Consider the following 6,624-nt stretch of genomic DNA (forward strand, 5'->3'; position numbering starts at 1 on the left):
TATCCAACTTCATTTGAGGCTCCACATGAAGAAGAAGAGATCGATGAAGATGTACAACCAGAGATTGTTGGAGATGATTACGATGAGGATATGGAGGAAATGTTAGGTGACATCGGTGCGGGAATGTTTGTGGATGAAGGTGACACAGACACATTAAGCTCAAATGATGGGGGCCATAACACTTTTGCACGCTTGTGGAATGATTCACAGCGTGAGCTATATCCAGGATGCAGAAGACATAGTAAGTTGTCGTTTACCGTAAGATTGCTTCACATAAAATCAATGTGTCGATTATCTATTAAGGCAGTCAATATGTTACTTGAGCTGTTTAAAGAGGCACTGCCGACAGACAATACTTTACCTCGTAACTTCTATGAAGCAAAAAAGTTGAAACGAGGACTCGGATTTGATTACAACGTAATACATGCATGTACGAATGACTGCATATTATTTTGGCGAGAGAATGAGCAGTTGAACGAGTGTCCTATATGCCACGAGTCAAGATGGACATCGGACAAGGCAAATGTTCCGCAAAAGGTCGTCCGCCACTTTCCATTGATACCTAGATTACAACGATTATTTATGTCACGCGCAACGGCTGTAGATATGACATGGCACTCATCAGATAGAGTAAGGAACGAGAATATTTTGTCACATCCTGCTGACTCCCAGGTGTGGAAGGAATTTGATCAGGAACACCCATGGTTTGCTGAAGAACCGCGTAACATAAGACTTGGGTTGGCAACAGATGGATTTAATCCTTTTGGAACATGAGTACTAGTCATAGTACTTGGCCAGTTGTACTTATGCCGTATAATTTACCACCTTGGAAGTGTATGAAAGATCCATATTTCATGATGAGTTTGCTCATCCCAGGTCCGAGATCACCGGGAAATGATATAGACATACACTTACAGCCATTGATTGCAGAATTGAAAGATTTGTGGGAGAATGGGGTTGTCACATTTGATTCGTCAACAGGCAAGTCGTTCAACATGCATGCTGCGGTGTTGTGGACAATAAATGATTTTCCAGCTTATGGGAATTTGTCAGGTTGGAGTACTAAGGGGAAAATGGCATGTCCAACTTGTAACAAATATACCAAATCTGAATGGCTTACGTACGGGAGGAAATTATGTTTCATGGGTCATCGTCGATTTTTACCTGGTGACCATAGATGGCGTGGAAATTCTAGAATGTTTGATGGAACTGTTGAATGGGGCCAACCTCCACCATATTTGTCTGGCGAAGATGTACTTGCACAATTTATAGATGTTGGTTGTAATGAATTTGGTAAAAAACAACGAAAGAGAAAACGAGCTACGAATGAGTTGAATTGGACAAAGAAGAGTATATTTTTCGAACTCCCGTACTGGTCGAAGTTAAAATTGCGACATAGCCTTGATGTTATGCATATTGAAAAAAATATTTGCGAATCCGTATTGGGAACATTGATGTCAATTGAAGGAAAAACAAAGGATACAATAAACTCAAGGAAGGATTTGAAGCGGTTGGGAATAAGACGGGAAATGCAATTGCAAGAAAATGGTTCGTCTGTCTACATGCCGATTGGGTGGTATACATTGTCAAGGAATGAAAGGGTTACATTTTGTGAGTGGCTAATGAAGATCAAATTACCAGACGGTTATGCCTCGAATCTAACAAGGTGTGTGAGAACAAATGATTGGAAAATAATTGGATTAAAAAGTCATGATTGTCATGTTTTCTTACAGCGTATCTTGCCTATTGGTATCCGTGGGTACTTGACCAGAGATGTGCGTGTGGCTTTGACTGAGTTGGGTGCATTTTTTAAAGACTTATGTGCTAGGACGTTGAATGTAGAAGCTTTGGATCGAATGGAACGAGAAATTGTCATAATATTGTGTAAGCTAGAAAGTATTTATCCACCGTCATTCTTCGATGTCATGGTTCACCTAGCCGTTCATTTGCCACGTGAGGCTCGACTTGCAGGACCAGTTCAATATAGATGGATGTATCCCATTGAACGATTTCTTGGAAAGTTGAAACGTACAGTGGGTAACAAGGCCCGTCCAGAAGGATCAATTGCAGAAGCATATATTGACGATGAGTGGCATACCTTCTGTTCCAAATATTTCCACGGAGTTGACACTCGGTTTGATCGGCCAGAAAGAAACTTTGACGTTGACCGAGCAAGACAACGGACTATATATTCTGTGTTTTCCCAACAAGTTCGTCCAATTGGTGCAGTGCGTGGTTATGACTTGTGTGGAAGAGAGTTCGAGAAAGCTCAGTGGTACGTGCTGAACAATTGCCCTGAGATAGAGAACTACTTGAAGTAAGTTATAACTTTTTCTTAATTTAAATTGCCTCATTACTTTTAAAAAAATACAAAATATAATATATTTGTGGTAATCATCAATTTCAGTGATCATATTAACGTGCTCAAGGAACTAGGAGTAAATGATATAAACCAGAAACATGAAGAGGAGTTCCCGAGATGGTTTGAAGAACGGGTAATGAAATTACATATGCGTTACTCAATAACAAATGAAAAAATATTAATTTCAACTTTGATATAGTATATGCTTTACTCAATATGTAGGTTGTACAATTGCATGCGAATAATCCAAATGATATATCTGATGAACTGTATGCATTGGCGCGTGGCCCATCGAGACGCGCTGCTCGATATTCTGCATGTATTTCTCGGGGAAGTAGGTATCACACACTGGATCGAGATTGTTATAGGAAAACCCAAAATAGTGGTGTCCTAGTCGAAGGAAGTCATGATGGAGAAAATATTGATTTCTATGGGGTTATTGTCGATATAATTGGAATGAAATATTTGGGAGAGCTTGCGGTGTATCTGTTTAAGTGTGATTGGTGGGATTTAAGCAATCCTCGTACTGGAGTCCGTGATGATGAATATTTTTTGAGTGTTAATACATCAAAAAAATGGTATGAAGATGATCCTTTTATTTTGGCTTCTCAAGCATCTCAAATATTCTACTTAGATGACCCGAAGTTAGGAAATCAATGGCGAGTAGTTCAAAAATATTCTCCAAGAAATATATATGATGTTATCCCTCAGGTGGAAGGACAAGATGAAGAAGAAGATGACTCTTCTACTCAAGAAGCATACCAAGAGAGTCAACCCGCCTTAAATTTGTTTGTGGATTTGAGCCAGTATGAGATGATTCTATTAAATAGAGAAGATATTGAGGCTGAAATTATTGATGCGACAGTTGAGGAAAATGTTGAATCATCTGAAGTATCTATAGATGATGAGAGCGAATTGTCAAATGAAACTGATACAGATTCTGATTGACCAATTAAGTGTTAACATTACACTTGATGACAAATATTTTACTTATTGAATGTATCAGTAGTTTGAAATTATGCCGCCAAAGAGGAAGGAAGTTCGCAACCCATCTCCACCTGTTCCTAGCTCTCCTTCAGACTCACCATTAGAGATTGATTCTACAGAACAAGGTAAAAATTTAATACTCATAAAAGTTATTAATTAAGGTCCTGTAATAGAAATTTTATGCAATTGATTACAATGTTATATTTTATAGAATCTACAGTACAATCTCGTCAAGGTCGAGGCACCACTAGAGGGGTGACATTGGAAAAATATCGGAAGGTGGGTAAGATCAAGGTTAATATTCCTGACGAACATACTGGGGGCGAAGGACAACCAGCAGCTTGGCTTGCATCACATGTGGGTGCTCTTACACGAACTTACGCACCTTTGGCAACGACTTCATGGAAGAAAGTCCCCCAAGATGTTAAAGAGCTTATCAAGAAGCGTTGTTTGGTAATGTTTAAAATATTGATTTAGTAGAATAAATTCCTATACTTTACTTAAATTTAGAATATTATAAATGATAATGTGTTTGTGACTATTTTTTTAAGGATGATTTCGAATTAAATTTTGGTCGGAGAGAGGAGCGTAAGACTGTGGAAGAGCTTATGGGTAATGCATTCCGCAAATATAAGGCGAGGTGTCATGAGCATTATAATAAGTTTGAGAAGAAGGAAGATGCACGCCAACATCCTTTCCAGGATGTCCGACCTTCTGAGTGGGAAAAACTTTGTGACATGTTTGAGGATCCATCATATCAGGTATAATGAAATTTAATTATTTTACTTGTCATATCTGTCATTTCGCTTCATAATATTTTCAATTTCTTTGCAGGAGCGAAGTTCTATAAACAAAACAAATAGATCAAAATTGAAGATTAATCATCATGCAGGCTCAAGATCTTTCCATCGTCTTTCTCAGAAATTGGTATTGCTATTTTTTTTATTGGATATAGTTAATTATTTGGACTCATCATAATGACTTTATATCTTTAACACATTTATTGTAGCAAGATTCAGATACTAATTATGATCTGACAAAATTATATGCTGCATCGCACACTGATCGTAATGGAGAGTGGACTCATCCTGATGCCCGTGAAAATTATGTAAGTTTTATAACCTGTTTGAATTAAATATATTAGAATATTTATGACGATATTAATTCTTTATCTTATATATGGCTAGGATAAAATGGTTGCCCTACGTGCTGAATCTGCGTCAGATCAAAATTCCTCAACAAGTGATATTGAGATTTTTACACAAGTCCTGGGTCAACGTTCAGGATATTTGAGGGGTTTGGGTCGTTGTGTAAAGCCTGGTCCCTCTTCCTCTTCTTCTGGGAATGCATCTATGACTTCTATAGCGCTAGAGAATGCGAATTCCAGAATCGAAGAATTGACTGCAAGACAGCATGAGTTAGAGGCTCAATTGGCAAAACAAGCAGATATGGAGATGCGCCTCAAACAACATGAAGAACAACAAGAAGAGTTCAGAAGACAGATGCAACTCCAAATGCAGCAGCTTATGCAACAGTACAGGCCTCCAAACAACTGATGGATTTTGGGATTATCTATTTATGTACGAACAATACCTGTCTCGACTGTTATTTATTTACTTTGCGCTTATTTTCACACTTTTGTGAGTGTTAAACAGTTTCTAATGTATTGTGGCAAATAGTATGAATGTCTATTTGGTTTTCTATTATTGATTTAAATTAAAGAGATATCGTTCGAACGAACGTAAAACGTTCGAACTCTATGTAACGACAATAGCGTTCGAACGTAGACAATATGTTCGAACGAAATTCATGTTCGTCGTGTTCGAACGATCACACAACGTTCGAACGTAAATAATTTCAGTCCTGTTCGAACATATCCTATACCGTTCGAATCCATATAGCGCGTTCGACCTGACCATTTAACGTTCGAACACAAAGACAATTCATAACGTTCGAACGAATTCATGTGTGTTCGAACATATTTCGAAATCGTTCAAACACGTTACTACTGTTCGAACTTAAAATTTTTTCCGTTCTAACTATTTTCTGGGACGAATTTAAACCGTGACGAAAAATTTTTTTCGTTCGAACGTGTTCGAACGGTTTCCTTCAATTTCGTCCCAAAAGAAATTTTTTGGGACGAAATGGTGATTTTCGTCCCAAAATACCTTTTGGCACAGTGATATTGGAACGACTTTGGGATGAATTTTTTTCGTCCAAAAAATTTTTACGGGACGAAATTGGGGTCTTTTGGGACTAAAATTTTCGTCCCAAAAGACCCTTTCTGTTGTAGTGTGTGTTGGGAGACATGATTATGAGTGACAAGTAGTAATTCTCCAAACTACCTGGGTTTGGGGCATTACAGTGTCAGTGGTTTCGATATGCATCCATAGCTTGACAAAATACAGAGAATAAAAAAAATTAATAAAAGGGGCACAAAGATTTTACGTGGTTTGATACTATAAATATATATATATATATATATATATATATATATATATATATATATGCCCGCAGTGCTTGAGGTGGTAAAATCTAATATTATAACTGAAGTTTTAATACAAGCTTTGAGGTTCTTATGGCTCTCTCTATTATCATGTGCATGGTTCATGGGAGAAGAAGAAGAAAGAAAAGATTGAAGAGAAAGTCGCTCATTTCATTTGCAGGCTGTTTCTTTGTTTTTTAATTATCCTTTGTTTGCTTTTTATATCTTATTTATCCCTTAAGCCTCATTCATGCCTAGTCAAATAAAACTTCTTGGCTGCTATTTTTTTTTTTTTTTATTCAATGGGGTTCACTGATAAGGTTTTAACGACGGCCCCCAATATATAGTAGCCATAATATGTTACGATAATAATTAGATTTTGTGGGGGTGAGGAAGATCTTATATTACAAGACTTGAGAAATTTTCTAATAGCTCGAGAGGGTTGATAAGGTTTGGTGGCAAGTCTATTTTGTATCTTTCGACTTCATAACTCTGTACGTGCAAAGGGAAACAACTTTTTAGTGTTCGATCCAACCCTACAATACATGTCTAATAAATTATAAATATGTGTAATCTCAGGAGTTGTTGAGCGGTCTCACTCAGATTCGAAGCTAATAATAACCATATGATCAGTCTTATATAGCAATCAGGGCATCATGAAAATTATAATCATGGATTAATTGTAGAAGTACGTGGGTAGTTAATGATCCTTATTATATAAATTATTTTGGGTCGACACCAAAATCTTATACATTTTCCTTCCATGACTGTCTGCAAACAAGACAGCTAG

Source organism: Juglans regia, chromosome 4 (genome assembly GCF_001411555.2).
Source record: "Juglans regia cultivar Chandler chromosome 4, Walnut 2.0, whole genome shotgun sequence".
NCBI lineage: Eukaryota > Viridiplantae > Streptophyta > Magnoliopsida > Fagales > Juglandaceae > Juglans > Juglans regia.